Consider the following 20357-nt stretch of genomic DNA (forward strand, 5'->3'; position numbering starts at 1 on the left):
GCGCGGCGGGGCGGCGAGCCCCTCGGCGCGCCACGGCCTTTTCGCTGCAAACCCGCAGAAACGCGTCGAGCTGGACGTTCCGAGAGCCGCCTTCGTGGCCGCGACAAGCGAGGGGAGCGGAGGCGCCGGCCGCCCGCGCGCGGGGGAAGCGCTGCGGTTTTGGTCTGCCGCGGCCGCTGCGAGTCCCCGCGCCAGCCCCACCGATCGCTCGGAGGAGGTCAGGTGGCTTGCAGATGGGAACTTGCAGTATTGATTTTTACTAGCCTATGAACAACTGAAAAGGGGGGAGCAAAAAGCCTTAAAAGTTGGTGTATAAGCAGTGTTTTCTAAATGGTAATTCCACACCACCAGTTTGGTGGGAAGGAAACACAAAATATGTGTCCGTGCCTCTTGAGGGACCGAGGAATCACGCTGGATGACATTTATTCACCGGCCAGGTCTGGTGAGCTGCAAGAGATGAAAACAAACAAATAAACCCAGCAATGGAAAACCAAACCCAATCTTTTAAAAGCTCCGTAAGAGAAATGAATTCAGCCAACTCTAAATTGGCAACAGTTCCAGAGCCGAAGACCTACGGGGTATGTAATCAAAGTGAGAGCAGCAAGATGAGTTCCCATCAAGTGCATTGACTTGGAAAATGGGGAAAGTTTAGGGTCAGGCATGTGTATTCTCCGGGGAATGCTCGCTATGGAAAATTGGAAGCAAAGAGAGCTTCGGACACCACCACCATGATTACTTGTTTCGGTGTCAATTTTCTCTACTTTGCGGTTCACGGAAGACATCCACCTGCTCGTAGAGTATCGTAGGGCTGTAGCTGGGGGAGGCAGGTTTTGTTTCCAGGAGCCGAATATCATTACTGCCGGCACAATCTTTGTCACGTCCTGTGGCTAGCGTGAGCACGTAGCACTATCCATGGATAAATTAAATTAAACCATCACTCAGTGTTCTCATTTTTGTTACTTGTATCCCGGTATTGTATTTCCTGCTAAGGAGGTGCTTTGACTATGTACAGTAATTCATCTTCACATATAAGCCTGCAGGTAAGGCTAATACCAACTCCCTAATGGGCTGCTGTCTTACAAATGATATAAGATATATGGAAGGAGCATAAATGGGACTCACGAACTTGGAACCACAAAGAGCCTATCAGGGACATCTTATTTATTCGATCTGCAGCGACTAGTAATTACTCTGTTTAGGGGCAGTAATCATTCAGGTTTTGTCAGCTGCCTTTCACACCCGTGCGGATGTTAACACCACGGTCCCGCGTGAACCTCCAGTGCATGCTTTAGATGCCGTCGAGGGTCTTTCAGCGATTTTGGAAGGAATCGTCTTTCCTGTGGCTTCAGATAGTTGCTGTAGTATCAAGAGGATGCAGGAAAAATAATATATGGGAGAACAATCATGCCATCTTTCATTATTTCAAAAGAGATTAGCCTAAAATTTGAGTGGGTTTTTCTTTCCATGTTTGAGCGAGGGGCTTTTCCAGAGCTYGTATTCACCAAAGACTTTTCAAAAAGAACAAAAGACAAAACAGAACAAAACCAAACACCGGCCTTTAAGTCAACAGCGCAGAATGCGAGCGCAGGGCGGTGCCGGGGGCGCGCAGTCACCCCCGCTCCAGCGCAGCTCCTTCGTTTTGCACGAGGTAGTGTCAGCGGTGAGGGGTGCAGGTGAGAGACGAGAGCAGCAGTTAGGACTGAGGTCAGTAGAGCTGATGACCGCACGCCGCGGGCGAGGTACGCGCAGCACCACGGGATCAGCTTCCAGATTCGGGCACCGCAGGATCGGCTCTGGGTGCCGCCCCACGGCCCCCGGGGTCCTGGTCCGGTGCTGCGGGAGGCAAAGCGCCGCGCCGCCCGTCGAGGTCGAGGGTCTGAGTCACGAGGGATTAGAACAGATTAAATATCTTCTTCTCCAAAATAGGGGGTTTGGTAATTGATTGCTCCCTAAACACGAAAGCTTTAAACAACTGCCCTCCGTGCAGGCCCTGCACAGTCTCGTTCTCTCGTTGCTTCTCTCAGCACGGGAAAACGCGGCTGGACGTTAAAAATATTTGTCTTTTCTGTTAACGCTATCACCATAATTCAGAACAGGATTGGATGCTAAATCCCTTCCTTCCTTCACCAAAGTGTGGGGCAGGAGCGAGTCACAAAGATTTTTCCAAAGAAAAATAGTAATTACTGGAAAAATTAAAGCAAAACRTGCCTGAGGGGGAACAGTAAAAGCAGAGAGTTCATTTTTGCCTGCTGAAGCTAATGGCAAAAAACCACGAACTCCAGAGGGAAGCGTCTGAACGCGCCCCGAAGAGCAGCCCCGGGAGGCGGCGGTGCCCGGGACGCGCGCGGGGCACGAGCAGCCTTGGACCTGCAAAGCAGACGGGGACCGAAGCCGCCGCTCCGGCCCCGGCGCCCAGAGAGGGGCCCGGCGGGCTGGACCGGAGAGCGGGGCGGGCGCCCGCGCGGGGGGCACCGACCTCCCTCTGCGGGTTTCTCCGCCTGAGCTGCAGGACCTCGGCAAAAACMAGAACTTCTGCAAATCACGCCTAAGCCGTTCGGCAGCGTTATTGCCAAACCCGTGACGAATTATTCAGGACGAAGCAGCAGATGCCCCCCGGGGGCGGCAGCATTTCGGGGCCGAGCTCTCGGAGGCGACCGCCCCCGTCGGGGTAATCGCTCTTCTTTCCCCTGTTTTCTTGTAGGAAAATGGGGTTTAGGCCTGCCAGCTGTGGTTCTGTGGGATTCGCGGCTCTGCAGCGAGCGGGGCRGACAATTCGCTCCTGCTGTGAACGTGCAGCGCGCGCGTGCGCCGCCCAACTCGGGATGCGCCCGCGGCATCAGACACAGAGGGGCGAAGACTCGCTCCCGGCCCCCCAGGACGGGCAGCCGGGAAAGCCGGGCTGATGGCGAGGGAGCAGCGCGGGCAGCGGCCGGCGCTGGGGACTGGAGCAGGGCTGCTGGCAGGACCGACACTCACTGCACGGGTGCCCCGGCCCCTGCACCCGTTGCATGGGTGCCCCAGCCCCTGCACGCACTGTACGAGCGCCCCAGCCCCTGCACGCCTTGCACAAGCACCTGCACACATTGCACGAGTGCCCCAGCCCCTGCCCGCGTTGCATGGGCGCCCCGGCCCCTGCACACACCGTACGAGCGCCCCAGCCCCTGCACACCTTGCACAAGCGCCCTGCACACATTGCATGAGTGCCCCAGCCCCTGCACCCGTTGCATGGGTGCCCCAGCCCCTGCACGCACTGTACGAGCGCCCCAGCCCCTGCACGCCTTGCACAAGCACCCTGCACACATTGCACGAGTGCCCCAGCCCCTGCCCGCGTTGCATGGGTGCCCCGGCCCCTGCACACACCGTACGAGCGCCCCAGCCCCTGCACACCTTGCACAAGCGCCCTGCACACATTGCACGAGTGCCCCAGCCCCTGCACCCGTTGCATGGGTGCCCCAGCCCCTGCACGCACTGTACGAGCGCCCCAGCCCCTGCACGCCTTGCACAAGCACCCTGCACACATTGCACGAGTGCCCCAGCCCCTGCCCGCGTTGCACGGGTGCCCCGGCCCCTGCACCCGTTGCATGGGTGCCCCAGCCCCTGCACACACCATACGAGCGCCCCAGCCCCTGCACGCCTTGCACAAGCACCCTGCACACATTGCACGAGTGCCCCAGCCCCTGCCCGCGTTGCACGGGCGCCCCGGCCCCTGCACACACCGTACGAGCGCCCCAGCCCCTGCACGCCTTGCACAAGCGCCCTGCACACATTGCACGAGTGCCCCAGCCCCTGCCCGCGTTGCACGGGCGCCCCGGCCCCTGCCTGCGCTGTGCTGCGCTTCCCCGGTGCCTGCACGCCTGTGCGTGCGCCACGTTTTCCTCCTCCCGCTCGCTTTTGCGTTTCCCTTTGCCAGTGGGAAGCCGGTGCTGGAGCAYGCTCCTGCTTTCTGTCCCGCCCGCCGGGAAGGCCGGCAGTCGGCCGCCGGGAGCAGCCGGGCCCCGCCGCGAGCAGCCCCCTCTCGCCGCCGCGTCGCGGGTTTTCCCGCCCTGCTCGGCCGGCACCCGGGAACGCGTCCGGCCCCTCGGGAGAGCCGCGTCCCAGCGCCGCATCCTCCGGCGCCCTTCCCTCCGGCGGCCCCCGCCGCGCGGCTGGGCGATGCCGGGGGCCGGACGGAGCTTTGCGGAAAACGCGGTGGCTGCAGCATGCGGCGCCGCGCGAGTGTTCGCGTAAAGCGTCGCTGCTCTGGCGACCCCGCTCCCGCCGGGAGCGGCTGGCTGCGGCGGGGGCCTGGACACCCCGGCCGCCCCGCGCCGTGGGGACGAGCTTCTCAAAGGGCAGCGCCGGCAGGCAAACCGCTCGCTTCTGGGTCCTCGGGGCGCTTTTACGCCGCCGTCTGCAGTGAAGCTGCTCAATCCACAGCAGCGTAAGTGGGGAAAATTGTGCTCGGCAGAGAAGAAAAATAAACCCACCCAGACTGCACTACAACATGTAAGTGCAAGACAAGCACCCGCCTCCTCCGGGCGCGTCGGTGGTAGCGAGGACGCTGGATTGTACAGTGGGGTTTTTCAGGCTGTCTGTAAAGCAAGCCGTAATAATAGGGTTAGTGTTTTCTGAACCAGAAAAAAACTTCTGAAAACCCTTAAAGCAAAGGAGGAGTTACCTGACCAGCCCTGCAGCACCGCCTCAGGCTCCCCGTGGGTGGGAGCTCAGGATCGGGCCGACGCCGGAGGAGGAGCCCGCGCGCGCCATCCGCAGCGCGTCTGCAAGGGGACCGGGTCGGTGGTCCTCGGGCGAGCGCAYGCTGGGGAGCCCGCTGCCCCCGGGGCCCCGGTGCCGGGCTGCGTGCTCCCGTTCGGGGCCGCCGAGAAGGCCCCTCTCGGAGGAACGCTCCGGGTAGATCGGACTCTCCAGGTGCCTCCGTGCAGTTCTCCATCCTTTTCCTCCCCAAAGCTTATTCCCCTCAGCTCACGCAGGAGGCTAATCCGAAGATGTCAGCACCGCTGGACACGCCAAGTATCATCTTCCAGGCTTGACTGGCRTGTAAACAGCTCCTCCAAGCCCTGGACTCGGCAGCAACCAGAAACCCGCCATTGCCGATAYTCCCCAACCGCTCTGCTGCCGCGCAGCGTGTCCATCGTGCCCGCTGGCTGAACCTCCCGTCTGTAAGCTGTGAACATGCTGGAGGCTACGTGTGCGTGTGTATGCGTGCGCATACGTGTGTCTACATACCTCTGTCCCTCTCTCCATACAAAATGCTGTGGGACGCTTGGGGGGCTTGTTGCTGGGACCAGGCRTGATGCAGCCCTCGGGGCCGACCGCGTGCCCCGGCCTTTCTGGTGGTTCTGGTAGCCCCCGTCCCCTAGAAACCCAGCAGTGCCACCGCTTCTGCAGGCCCTTCCAGAGCCACCAGCYCTTCCCAGCACTGGTTTGACTGCAGTGGGGACAACTGAGTGTCCCGGCAGGCAGCTCGCAACCCCTGGGGTTCACAGTGGGTCTTTGGCTCCACGTTTCATTTGTTTTTCTGCTACCCCTTGTCCAACATCCAGAATAAGCGGAGCAACGTGTGAAGGCCAGAGACGGAGCTTAGTTTCCGCCCTGGTGAAGCCCCTAGAAGCACCTGCAGGCACGACATTGCACACGGGTATCTGTTACCAGAAGATGCAAAAGTATCGGGACCAGTGGAAAAGGAGCTTCCCGGAAAGCACAGCCACGAGCTGCGCGGGGAGGGGGCTCACACTCACGCGAGAGAGGGRGTTTTATCCCCGACGAGCAGAGGCATGATCAGCCGGCCTGGCGCTTAGCTGAGGGGTCCCACCACCACCCTGCACAGTGGTCTCCATCTGTTGGAGCATCACCCTGTGCCCTGGACAAGCTGCCGTTGAACGTGCTACGGGCAGTCTAGGGGCATCCCTTGAGGGCTCGGAGGAGGCAGTGGGTCTTGAGACCTGAGCCAGGGGGGCAGAGAGACAGAGGTCCTGGTCTGATGGGGTGAAATAGTGTCTCATGACAAGAACCAGCCCAGAGAGAGGGAAGTGATCTCAGTGTGACTGGATTACGCTTTTCTTTCTTTTCATCCCTCCCCTTTTCTTTATGCATATTTACAATTATATAGTCTGTTTTTGAAGCAGTAAATAATGTTTTCTTTTCCTTCTTTTTTTTTAACCTAACATAGTTTCAGTTAAGGTCAATTTTGAGGGAATTGGTTTAACATGGAAGCATCCCTCACCCAAAGACATGCTCATAGAATCAGTAATGTTGGAAGGGACCTCTGGAGATCATATAGTCCAACCTCCCTGCTCAGCAGGGTCACCTACAGCATGGTAGACAGGGTTGCATCCAGGCGGGCCTTGAAGATCTCCAGACAAGGAGACTCCACAGCCTCTCTGCGCAACCTGGTCCAGGGCTCYGTCACTCTCACAGGGAAGAAATTCCCCCTCATGGTCAGGAGGAACTTCCTGTGCTTCAATTTCTGCCCATTGCCTCTTGTCCTGTCACACRGGACAACTGAAAAGAGTTTGTCCCCGTCCCCTTGACACCCTCCCTTCAGGTACTTGTACACAYTGATCAGATCCCCCCTCAGCCTTCCCTTCCCCAGGCTGAAGAGGCCCAGCTCTCGCAGCCGTTCCTCCTAGGGCAGGTGCTCCAGCCCTCTGACCATCCTCGTAGCCCTGCGCTGGACTCTCTCCAGTAGCTCCATGTCTCTGTTGTACTGGGCAGCCCAGAACTGGACACAGTACTCGAGATGAGGCCTCCCCAGGGCTGAGCAGAGGGGCAGGATCACCTCCCTCGACCTGCTGGCARCRCTCTTCCTAAGAGTGCTCTGCCTCTTGAAACCAGGGCAGGGAGACRTGCTGCCTTAAGGACACAGAGGTCTTCAGGTTAGCCAGAGGACGGCGGAGAAGCGTCACCTGGGACCTGCCTTTGCAACGCATCTCTCAGAGGTGCCGAGGGCCGGGAGCTCCGGCACAGCAGGCGAGGTGGTGGGGAGCTGGCGGGACGCGCGCTTCCCCCGGACCCGGAGCCGAGATCCCCCGCAGGAGCGGCAGTGCCGGCCAGCGCCTGGCCCGGCGCCGCGGAGACGCCCCGCAGCGGGCTGCAGCYGCCGTGAGCCGCAGGCTGCTCCGTTTGGGTATGAGACGTTTTACAGTTACGCGTTAACTGAGATAAATGTATTTCTGCAAAGCAAAGCTGAATTTGCATTTTCTCGACAAATAAATAAATGAAAGCACTTTGGGCAAAGTTACCAATGCACTTTGCTTCCTTGCTGCGTGCCTTTCTGTGCACCCCGTCAGGCGCGGGCCCTTGAGGCACGGAGACGGGCTGTGCTTGGGGCTCCTGCGATGCCTCCTCGCCCGTCAGAGACATAACGAATCCAAACTCTCGTCACGGCAGCGGAGGTGGGCCTGGGATAAAGTATGTCGTTCCAGCCACTTTAGAAGTTGTAGATTTTAAAATACAAAGTTGACTGGAGAGGCCACAGCTGAAAATGGTGCCTGCGCCTGTAGGCAGAGGAGAGTGTATCCCCTATTTGCCACCCCGTTAGCCTGCACGCCGGTGATGCCCGCGGACCTGACGCCTGGAGCCGCGTCCGCGGCCCCTCGAGCCCCCGCCGCTGCCTTCGTCCCCGCAGCTGCCCTGGCAGAGCCGCGCGCTCTGCTGCGCCTCCTCTTCGCCACTGCTTAGTTCCTATCGCTCTTCTGCTAGTTACAATTTTTGAACTCCTCCACAGAGAATCTGTAACTCACTGTGGGATAACCACAAATTTAAGCGATCGTTAGTTTAAATGATATTAAGTATGCTATGTACAAGAGACTATGCTATGTACATGGACTTGGTTGTCCTTCAGCTTCTCCATTTACAGACACGGTGTGTTGGAGGGCAGCAGGATGGAAGCCGGAGTCTGGAGAATTCTCATGTGTTATTAAGTATTGAGGAGTTGTCAGACTCAGTGTGAGACGAAATATGAGACACAGATGTCCTGCAGGGAGGAAAAGGCAAAAGAAGAAATATAGAGGCTAAGGAGCCAACAGTGAAAAGAAGCTAGAAGCTGGCTGGCTTCTACCTCTGCAGAGATAGAGACAAAGGCAGCGGTTATAAGCTGGGGCACAAAGAGAATTTGCCTGCATTACTGGAAGCAAGGATGGAGGCATATTTCCAGCATAGTTAACACCTGGAAGAAAACCTTGTGTAAGCAGGACCTGAGCAAACTCAATTCCAAATCATTTGTGAGTAGTGTTATTTTTTAATTACTCCATGTTCAAAAGGTATATATAGAACAGATCATATTATCTTGCAAATCAATAGGTGAAACTCTAAGTAATTAATTATCCATCATAGGTTCTTATAGTTGAAACTAGCATATAAAGACTGCTTGTGTCCATTTTTCATGATGTGACATTGATACGCCCTATGAATAGGGAAGCCCAGTAGTAGGTACGGAATTTAAATGCAGAATGACAGTTCAGCATGAGGGCATCCCCTTCCTCCCTGCCAAGTTAAGAAAAGATATTCATGGAGCAGTTGGGATTGACAGGGAGCCCTGGAGATCCCCTGGTCCCATCACTGGACACCACCAGGAAGGGTCTGGCCCTGGTCTCTTGACACCCTCCCATCAGGTATTTATAAACGTTGATCAGATCCCTCCTGCTGAGCCTTCTCTTCCCAAAGCTGAACAGTGCCAGTTCTCTCAGCATCTCCTCGTTAAGAGAGATGCTCCAGTCCCTTAACCATCTTTGTGGTTCTTCTCTGGACTTGCTCCAGTAGTGCCTTGTCTCTCCTGTACTGGAAGCCTAGCAGAGGACACAGCACCCCATATGCGGCCTCACCAGAGCTGAGGAGAGGTGAGAGATCRCCTCCTTTGACCTGCTGGCAATACTTCTAATGCAGCCTAAGATGTTGTTTGCCTCCTTCGCTGCAAGGCTACATTGCAAGCTATTGCTGGGCCTTTGAAGTGTTAACCTAGCCATCCTCCATCTTTGGACTTATCACAGCAAATCATGCATGGATAATTGGCCAAATTCTTCCTCAAACACTAGTTTAGCCTAATTTACTTCAGTGGAATCGTTATAGTGTTGGCTTTATCTAGAGAAAAATTGGGGCATTAAGACATTTTCTCCTCTTTCATAATGCAGTCTCGAGATCCACTGAAGGCAGCCAGCATGCACTGAACAGTCTGGCACATCTCCAACCAYGTGGCAGGAGATGCTAAACAAGGCAAAGGGCTTGCAGTTATTTTACTCAGAATGYCATTGCTCATGTCTTTGCACTTTATTGGTCATGGACATACTGAAGATGAAGTGTCATCCACCCCTCTTCATCTCTATTGTGGTTGCACAAAGCCATTCCAGCCTAAGGGCTGTAAGCCCACAATACAGTAAATGCTCTCTGTCTCTGCAGTATATACAATATAGAGGTGACATTTTAAGGTCTTAGGCAGCTAGAGCCCAGCTTTGATCTTGATAGCTAAGGCTGGCTGGGATCATATTCAGAGCAACGCTTTCAGATATTGGCAACAGGTCTTCTACTGATCACTTCTTCTTCTGTTGAAATCCTCTCCTTCCACAGTCCTCCGGAACTCAGGAACAGGGTATTACTTCAGCTGACTTTGTGGTTCAATAGTTCACTGATCATCTACACTTACTCTGGGAATGGTTTTGGACTATTTTTCCTGTTGGTTGCCCAMGTGCTCAAGAAGTCCTGAATCAAATGCTCAGTGTATGTGGTCCGATCAGCTTGAAATGTGTGAACTTACAAAACCCCTAGCCAGATTTTGCCTTTTCCCTGAAGCCCAGTGTGGTTTGCAGAGTAACGTGTCTTCAGGTGGTTTCRCTTTCCAACTGGAGGGAGAGAGTGGGAGAAGTGTTGCAGATGTGAGAGAAATGCTTTTAAGCACCCTGGGTCTACAGTAATGAATTGGTCCAGGAATTAAAAAGGAAAGCAAAGCAAAACCTGACTGGGAGAGTGAAGCAGCTAAAGATCCAAGAGAGCTGAAAGACACATAAAACTTGGAATCAGAGCTGAAAAAGAACCACGCACAGATTCGCACATACTGTGACAACCAGGATAAGTCAGGACTGCACGTCGTAAGAGGAAAGAAGCAGGCATTGCTTTGCAGAGGTCCGTGGGCATTTGGCAAGAGAAAGAACATTACAGCAGTTACAGTAGCATTACTAGGAGAATTAACTGTTGTAGACAGCTGCAGCGGTGGATGAAATGGATCGTCAAGAAGAAGGCAAATGGACAGCGCACTCATTTGGATTTGGGCACCGCTGTGCAAGCCAGTATGTGTTGAGGGGAACAGCAGGATTATCATGAAAGGAGAAGTCATAGGTAGTCTAAGGTAAAGAGGAAGTTCTCACCTTGCAGTGGTGTTTCCAACTAAAGGATTAAACTAAAAGTTCAAATGGGCAAACAAGAAGCTGAAAAGGATAAAAATYAGTATGAGAAACAAAGATAAAGCACCTATTACAAAGAAAGTGGAGACYTCAGCCAGAGGGGACTCTCTTAGGGGAAGAGTAGTCAAGGAAGAACAAGGAAAGAGCAGGGGAAGGCTCTCAGCAGAGCACAGAGTGGAACTAATGTCCCAACAGGTTTCTGGAGAACACCCTTACCATAAGCCAGAGGCTAAGGGAGGCTTACTGCCCACAGAATCAGAATGAGTAGAGAAACCCACATGGTCAGGAGACATCGCCACTGCAAGGACAAGGAGCAGAACCCTTCCCTTGGCTACATGCTGGAGAGGATACAGCAAACGTGTCAGAGGGAAGCTTTCTTCACCACTCAAAAAGGGAGAAACTTTGAGAGATGTGAGCAGAATCAAACATTTTCTATGCCTGTGGTCTGGAGACATATCATAAAATGRCAGTGTCACCACTGTGTCCCGTGATAACTTTAACAGCATTATTTRCTACCCTGGTTAAAACATCCCTCTGATAGTTAGGAGCAGGGGGATCAAGTTCAAGCCTCCAGGCTGAGCCACATTCGTTCATTCTAAAATCTGGAGCGTGAGGTAGACGCCACGTTCCTTTATTTATTTATTTATTTTTACTCTGTCTGTGAAAAGGCTGAAAAGTCATCAGATATTGCTAAACTGAGTTGGTTCCAGATGATAAAACTGATGTATCATGAAGAGAAGAGCAGTGTCCTTCAGAAGCGGATCTTGCCCTCTGCCCAAAGGCACACAGGACTGAGACAGATCACGTCCAAAGGCAGGCCTGTTGGATTCAACCCTGCTGGATCACCACATCTCAGCTGCTGATGTCCCTCCTTCAGGGAAGGGAGAAGGAGACAGAGCCAAGGCTCCTGAGCTGCTCATGGTTTCGCCTGTCTCAAAACAGGTGAGCAGAACAGCCATGGCTGTTCTCATGGCTCYGCACTCATCCTCGCGGCGGGGTCTGCTGAAACCCCTGGGAAGCCCAGGGGCCCGAACAGCTGAAGAGCACCAAAGAAGATGAGATTTCTAGGGCCGAGGCAGTTTTACTCGTGAGAACTGCTGCCTGCCCATCTTGTTCAATGAAGGATTTCRTTTGGAAGAAGATCATATGGAGCATTCCCCATGCTTGACTACCTTCTAGCAAAGTTATCAAAAATAATTAAATAGTTTTAATCTAATTATCATACTTCTGGTCCAGATCTATTAACTAGCATTTGTTACTGCCCATTAACTGCTTTATATGAGCGAGGGAGTCAGAATCTAGCCAGGGAAAACTCCCTTTGATTTCCGTCCTTATTTCAGCCCAATGGATCCAATTTCAAACAGCACATGAAATGCAAAAGATCTGTCACAGAGTAACCTCCAACGGTGCAAGTCATGCTGAGTTCAGGGCTGCCCTGTGAAGATAGGAACAGTCAAAATTTGTCAGATAATCAGTGATTATGAATTATTTGTTTGGCTTTGCTAACCATGCTGGTGATTCCTAGGATGATGACCCATGCTGAGGTTCAGGAATTAGAACCAGAGGGGCAAAGGAGATGGGAGCCCCTTTCACATCTCATCATATCTAATTAAGGGAAGCTCAGAAACTCCAAACACAGTTTGAGATCTAAAAATAACTAAAGCTTTTTTTAAAAAAAAAATAGAGCTTGAATTGCGAATCAGTGAGATACAGTGCATGCAGAAGTTTTGAAGTATCTGTCCTACAGCTATATTTCTGCTGTTAGATTTAGGGTTTGGAGTAGGTAGCAGGTTCAGAGACCTCCAGAAATCCCTTCCAACCTTAACTATTCATGATTCTGCTGTTTCATCTTTGCAGTGAGATCAGCTCTAAGCAGCCTTGCTTTCCAACATGGTACAGGGCTGAAAATGGTCAGTTCTCCTCTTTTCCCTGGAGGTCACATCCCCCTTCTCAGGTGCCCAGGATAGGAGGGGATCCTGGTGTTGACAAAGGCAGAGCTGCAACCCACATTTGGAGCTAAGCATGCAGGGTTAGTKTGTGACAAGCTGAAATATGAGCTTCCAGGTCCAAAACCTCCTGGCCTGCACAGTGAGAATCCCACACTCTGCATTTCCATGAGCTATTGCTGCTCATGAAATGGTGTCTGCCCTGGTGAAATCAACCTAGACTTTGCACGCCAGGATAGTGCACAGAGAAGCCTCAGGACATGYACTGAGTCCTTGTCTGGACCTGGAACCATGTCTACAACCATTAGGTTGCCCCCTTAGAGAATGGTTATAGTCATGGACCCACGTCCCGATAAGCTGTTTAGACCTAACAATTATAAAAGAAAGTTTAGATGCCTCAAAGATGAAGATATCACATCCTCTGAGGAGCTCTTGTGAAGCTCTTGTCTTTATAAAGACACCTGCGAGAGCTCAACCATTGCTAAGAAAAGGAACTAGTACTGTGCAGCTTGTGCCAGAAAGTAATGAACTGTCTATAGCTGAGAAATGCTGCTCTTACAAACAGCCGAGCAGGCTATGGAGTGTAAAAGGGTATAAAAACATTACAATGGCATTGTTGGTGTTGAAGGATAAACTGCTTTGTATAGTGACACTCATGTTACAATGTCAATTGGTGGAGGGGTTTTGTAGTGAATTATATGATGAAGAAAGGGCTATGATTCAAAAGCTGTCATCAAAAGGAACCTCTGCTCTGTATAAATAGTGCACAAGTCATCCACTTTAATAGGATGCAAACAACATTGTCATGTACCAGATGAGACAGGTCGCAAGTCAACCTGTCATATTCTAGGACAATTGAATTGATTTGTGTYTGCTATCTTGTTTTGTTTCTAAATGGTTTGCATGGAAAAATATGGGGACGCAGAAGCTCTTGGATTCTGCAGCAAACACTGGATTTCACAGCCACCCATCCACACTGTGCTTCTGCTGAAAGTAGGACACAGCGTCCATAYTTGGGGCTATTTATTGTATTTATATTTAGCATTTAGCCAAAGCTAAACCATGATAGGGAAGGGTGGGGGGGGGGCGGGAATGATGCACAAAATTAATCCAGAGACACTTGCCTTTCTTTGAATTTTCTGAAGAAATTTAAATCATGGCTTTGTGCAGTTTCACATGTTGTTTCTTCTGGGAAAACTAGAAAACCAGCTCCAGGTGAATGCAGAGATTTGGTGAGGACTGAGTAGTCCCCATATTAAAAATAAAATCTTGAGTTAGATGTTTCTAGGGACAGTTTACTGGAGAAATTCATTTGACTTCCATGTTTTCAAAATAAGTTCATGAAGTCCTCAAATTGAGGTTCCCCATGTAGAAATGCCAGGGAAAAGTCTCAAAGCCAGAAAACTTTTTCAAAAGAAGCTATGCAGGTAGTACAGCAGAAAACACCATCACAGTCTGTAGCAAATGGACAGACGTTTATAGGAACATGCATTACTGTTGTTATTTAGAAGCACGAGAGAAGATGGAAGACTGCAAGCTGATGATCTGCAACATACCACAGGCTTGTGGGTGAGAAGCGATGGGTGRCGGAGGTGGAGGGGATCTCTGAGGAACTAAAAGTCAAAGGGTGTGTGAAATGTAAACTGAGCTATTCCTTTTGCCTGTTTTTCCCGCTTAAGCACATACAGCGTATGGTGCTTGTGACTCGGGTTAACAGCGTGCAGGCGACAGTCTTTAACGCTTCTGCAGACTTGAGGCAAGTCAGCAGGTATGAAAGCCCATTTATGCAAGTATGTGTAGGTGAAGAGCAATCTGCCAAAGCTATTAACCTGCACGTGCTTGTTCCTGTCCGCTGCAGCCTCCTCCCCGTCTCTGTTTCTCCCTTTTGTTTCACGTCSTGCTGGCTCTCAGCCGCGGGCGAGCGTGGCTGCCCTTGCCCCCGCTCCGCTCGTCGCACCAGCCTGCTTCGCCTGGGAATCGCACCTTGAGTTGTCTAAAGCTTGGTTAAATAGTTGGGTTTTGCCCCACAGCGGTTGYTGTAGCCCCTCCTATCAGGAAACCGCAGTCTATGGTGTCTATGGCACATGGTGTGACCATACTACTGCACTCCTCCAGTATCAAGAAGTATATTTAGATATATGAGGACTTTGAGTGTATTTGCAAGCACTGAGCCCCCCCAGCTTGGACGGCAGCTGGGACCTCCATGGCTGGACACATCGGGCGCCGTAAGGGGAGCCACAGCTGCGACCGGCAGCGGGTGATTTCGGAGTCACTGCTGCTTAGTTGTATAGTCTGGAGTTTAAGGAGAATTTTAACTTTYCTGGCTTTCAAAWGTTATTAAAAATACTTTTTGTCCARTAAATGTGAAATATGAGATGGTGACACTGTGGCTTTACAATTCAGCACTGCTTTAACTAGTAACGTCCTTAAATTTAAAAGCAAGCACCCAAACAACACAGACATCTGCAGTCTCACCTAAAATTGCATTTTATATTAATAATCTATTTCTTGCTGTGGATAAAGATRTTCTGCAAACATCTGCTTGTGGGCGATCACAGGTGAGCATCAGCTCCCTCCAGTTTAATGAAGACAGAGGCGTGCGAGGGCTGGATGAAGATCATGCTGTATATCTGTGCCCATTACTAGCAGTCAGGTGGCCATCAGGTTGTTACTATTATGGTCTATGRGGATGCACCCACTAGCTCCAGCGGTATCTCCAGGGGTTATGACTGGCGTGCAGACCCCTTGCTGGATTGTATCCAGCTGCATGGGGCCGTGCAGGGCTCATGGGCCACAACGAGATAGCAGCAGCTGACGGTTGTGCTCGTGTTCAATAGCGATAAATCTATAAAAGCACGGTGACGTTTTTAGGGCAAGCTATTTTTGCCTTGCGAGTGGGCTGAAAAAAAATCAGACCAGCTTTCAAGAGATGAAAGCACCTTATTTATTCTAAGAAAATAGCGCTTACTGATTAACCTCAAGCTTTTCCACTGTATCTCTTATGACATAAGACTTGATCTCACAAAATCCAAGGTTAAAAGGAGGGGGTTGGGGGGAAAGTTGGAGGATCATGTGGATGAGGGTCAAAATCTAGTTTACAACTGAAAATATCATGCAGCTGTTAAATGCAGAGTTATATTGTAAATGCTATAAAATTACTACCCCTTAAGAGCAGCCACACCAAAGCTGAAGTTCAGTAGCTGTTTGTCAACAAAAGAGCAGCATGACACAATAGCACTAGAACTTATAAAAATCATATTCTCCGGTGGAAACTAAATGGAGATTTAGATGGACAACTGAAAATGGACAAAGGGGCAAAAGACAGAAAATAAATTACTCCAAACTTCTCCTTCTTACACTTCATGCTCAGGAGTTTGCAAAATTTCTCATGTGCATTGATTTTTTTTATGCATGAAATTCCATGAAATTTATGACAGTTCTGTGAAGTGAAAAATGGCACAGTTTGCAGATCTCTGGGGGCATATATACAGCGAGGGGAATTTAGCTCTTCTAGCCTTCTTGCAACTCAGAGACAAACAAACTGCAGTGTGAAGAGGCTCCCAGACTTTCTTTTTCTTTTTTCTTTTCTTTTTTTCAGTAGGGATAATAATAACAGTGTCAAGGACACCATTCAAGTTGATGCCTGGAGAGCTATTCAGTATAGACCTATTTACGGCCATTATAAAATGCCTGTGGATAGTTCAACGACCGATTTTCAAGAGTCTTTTTCTACTGTTTGAAGGATCAGGAAAATCTATCAAGCTGGAGAAATTAAGCTATTTTTCTTCAGGGGAAGAGAAACAGAGYAGGGAGCTTCTTACATTAAAATGCTGCTGCAGATTCCCAATGAATGAAAAATTAGTCTGCATAATAATGAGCCAGGAGATAGATTTTTAAAAGGCTTAAAACCACTCTTCACTGCTGCTGCTRTAGCAAGAGGAATTTAAGGTGATCGTGTCGGGTTTTGCTCTATACGGTTAAAAGATCGCTGTTCTCCAGTCAGTTGGCAGCAGATTTTGCTTTCTTCGGGTGTCTTATCGAGCASGAAAGCAAGAAGCGGCTGGATCCCGGCAAGTACAGGCTTAGCTGCAAGCAGCCGCCAGCAAACGACGGTCAGATTTCGAGGGTAACCCGACGAACGGGCCGTTCTGCGTCTTGTACCGCTGGGATCCGAACGGTGCCGTGCACGTGTGCCGGCCGCGGAGCGGAGCCGCCGCCGCGGGTGTCTTGGGGAGGATTACGCTAATCCGGCAGCAAGCGGTTGCTCCGGCGGGGATGCAGGTGTGCGGTGATGCAGCGCGCGGGGTGAAGCCTCATCCGCACCGCTGGGAAAGAAGCGGGACCACGGCACGAAACCGCGGCAGRCTCGCCAAAGGAGGAGAGTGCACCGCGGCCCCGCGCTGGGCTTCGGCTCCCGCCACCGTGCCCCACCGCTGCGCTGCCGCGCCAGCCGCAAGGGCGCCCGGGCACGCGCATGCGTGTGCATGCGTGTGCATGTGTGTGCATGCATGTTCAGCCCCAAACCCAGGGGGGAGAGAGGGAGGAGGGAGAAGGCAGCGCCACAGCGCTGCGTTTTTGGAGCAGCTGTCCCCACCGCCCCAGTGCCGCAGGGTGACCGCGGTACGGGCTCCGTGCTGCTGGGAGCAAGGAAGCCCCCTCCTGCGGGTGCACGCGCGTGCGTGCACACACCCTTAAACGCGCCTTAGGCAGGTTCAGCCATTCGTCACTTAGCAAGGTCGCACAGGGAGCCACTGGGAGAAGGAAATCAACCTGGCGTCTCCTAAATCCCAGACCTGCGTCCCAGTCACCGCACCATGCTCGACTTTGCTCAGGACGGATTTGGATCCCAGCACTGCCCCTTCATCACTAATCCCACCAAACACACTGCATGGCATCATCACCCTTCAGCCCTGAAGCACAGCAGAGATACCTGGGCCCAGTCCAGTTCCTCCTCCTCTCAATCTCCATCCCAGTCCTGGTGGAGAGGTTTCRGGGATTCCAGGAAATGCTGGAGGAGCCACACGAAATAAAGCTGTTGTTGCTTCCTGAGCAGGGAGATGACCCCTGGCGCAGGAAACCCRCGAGGTGCCTCCCAGTGTTGACGTCCAACAAGCTCTGGTAGATGCTCACCCTCTTCCTAAACTCCCCCACAGCTCCCCGATGGTCTGCAGCTCCCGTAGCAGGGCTTGGTCCCACCCAGCACAGCCGTTCATAGCTCTTATGAACGGGGAGCACTCTAAAGGAGCRGGAAATCACCCAGAACTGGGCTCCTTGGACACCCGGCAGGTCCCCACCACCGCTTCGCACCCCTCTGCCAGGCCCTGATTTGTATGTGTTTCCCTTACCTTCACTATTTCTCTCCTGCCTGCTGTTTCCACTGCCAGCTGCTAACRTGCATAGCTTGGAAATATCATATACAGCAGTTTACTTGAGAAAAAAATGTGGCATTTGAGTAATGCGTGTTAATTACTTGCATGATAAAAGTCGATCAATATGCTAAACAAACAACTCTCGCTACTCAAATGGGCTCCCATCCCGATTTTGTTATCCAGCACTTGCCCTCCTGCCATCCTGAAGCCATAAATGGAAGCCCATTTTCTTTTCCAGTGCCTTAAGTTACATTTAATTGAGTGGGAAAGACATTTACTTTTCCCCTTAAAAGATGCCAACTCCCTTTGCACGTAACCACAACAAGCATCCTCTCCATGTCCTCTCCCAGCGCGTCACCAGGCGCGCGTGGGTCTGCTGCGGCGCTCGGCGCCGGCCGTGGTCCCCGCATCCCCCTCCTTCTGCGGCCGATATATCTGTCAAGGAGAAGACGACAGCATAGCATTTAGCTTTAAATGATCTAATCATATTTCCTTGCTCGCATTTACAGTGCGTGCTCCTTCCATTTTATTTTTATGGTGCACAGGGTCTCCGCTGATGGGAATGGATGATCGCAGTGCCCCCAAATCATAAATTTCCCGCATCTTTATTAAATGCGAGCGCCTTGTTTGTGTTTAGCAGATCGCCACCGCACGCTTTCTTTCTCACCGGGAAAGGCAGGTCCGAGAGCCGTGGAGGTGGAGGGCAACCACGCGAAGGCAGCCTGGAGAAGTCCTTCTGCGGGGAGCCCGGCGTGTCCCTGACCCCTTGCTGCRCTCTCCGCACTAAGAACACGGGGCTGCTCTGCATCGCAGCCCCAGCTGCCGCGTCCGCTTCGGCCTGGGGAAGACCGGACACCCCAGAGAGAGCAAGGGGCTTGGCTGGCTGTTGCTCATTGAAACAACGGCTTTCATCTCCACCTTGCCGCTTGGGGCAGAGGTCCTCATGTCTCCTTGGATGGCCTGAAGGGTGTCCCCATGGCAAGGTGAGGCGTGCACCCACGAGGTGCAGGGCTCCTCCATGCTGGTCCCGGCCAGGCAGAAGGGAGCACCGGTGCCCCGGGATGTCTCCTGGCTGCTCGGACAGCTGCAGCAGCAAACGCACTGTGTCTTGGCAAGGCCACGCTGTGTGTCGCCACCTCCCAGGATCTGACAAGCTCATAATGTGCAGGGTCCTAGTTACTAGCTAGATTTGACTGGAGGCCTCGAATAAYGACAGGAATAGTTATTCTTTCTATGTTTTTGTAAAACATCAGCATTAGTAATGGAATTGCAGAAAAAAATCAGAAATGTCACTTCTAGCTTTTAGGATGTTCTTTGCAATAGTCTACTGGCATGCCTGCTTCACTTTTTAGGCTAACCATTTGCAGCAGGCTTCCTTTTTTTGTGCTTTATGAGAGGTAGCAAGGCACAGGTTATTGATTATGTCTCTTGGACAAATCAACAGTATGCACAATGTGAATATTAATAAATAATGACATTCTGATGAGCGGGATCTGGGTCTGCCACATGCTCTTTGGGTAGAATTCTTTACTTCAAGCATTAGCCTTTGCATGTGCCGCTTCTGCATTTTATTTTCTGCTGCGGGTAATGCTGCTTCCCGTTAGACCATGTCTAGGAAACCTTTTCAAGGCATTCCTGTGGGACGATAACTTGTACGATGAATTTCCAAGCTGACGCTGTAAGTGCTCCAGGACCTGCAGCCTGCTCTGCCTTTGCTTTCTGCATGAGGGTGATGCGGCAGACAGCTGGCTGCGGGTGCTGAGCCTCACGCTGGGCCGGCACAGGATGGGCAGAACCAYGCTGTTGCACCGGCAGGTTTTGCACCCGAGCGTCAGAGGCAGAGAAGAGTACTGGTCCCCAGTGGGCTGCACTTTGGGCAATGCTTCACTCCTGGGGCGGGGTGGGGGTTAAACCATGGCAAGCATGCRGGAGTAACGCGTAAGGCGACCGTGAAGGTGCTCTGCAGGGCRGTGTCTCATGGCCTGGGCACCTAATGGTGGTAGTGAGCTAGACTGGAGGCACAGYTGCAGCAGCCATCACCTCAGCTGGGTGCCTCAGGCAGGGCCTCCTGCATAGTCCGTGGAAGGAGGTGTCTCCTGGAAGCAATGTCCAAAGTAATGGGCACCCATGGGTGAGCTCAAGAAGCCACTGGCCACATCTTGGAGCAGCACCTTCCCGACTGGTGGGACAAAGGAAGGGGGAAGATACCAAACAGGACTTGGAGGTGTCCCTCCAGCTGCAGGAGAGGTTTAGGTGCTGGATGATGCTGGGTCGGGGCTGTGTCCGTGGCAGACCAGCATGCCGGATCCCACACACCCGTGCAGGACACCAGGCTCTCGGGACTGCTGCTGTGACTGGTGCAGTGACTCCAAGGCAAGAGCAAAGCTTTTCACCYTTGGCAGCTTGAGGCTACCATCATTTTGATTTTGGTCACTGTTTCCTCGTCCTCTGGATGSCTTTCTTCAACAAGAAACCTGAAGCAAAGCCTCCGACGCGAACCCTCAAGAGCAATGAAGAATTTCGGGGGAGCACGTCAGCCGCYTTGCTGGCTCCGGTTTCACGTGACGCCAAAGGCTAGATCCCAGAGCCAGGCCTGAGGTTGTAGGCACAGCGCCCAGCCTGGCAAAAAGCTGTCCGGGGGCTGGAGGAGG

The sequence above is a fragment of the Rhea americana genome, unplaced genomic scaffold, assembly GCF_003343005.1.
Source record: "Rhea americana isolate MKP2758 unplaced genomic scaffold, rheAme1 scaffold_161, whole genome shotgun sequence".
In the NCBI taxonomy this organism is placed as follows: Eukaryota; Metazoa; Chordata; class Aves; order Rheiformes; family Rheidae; genus Rhea; species Rhea americana.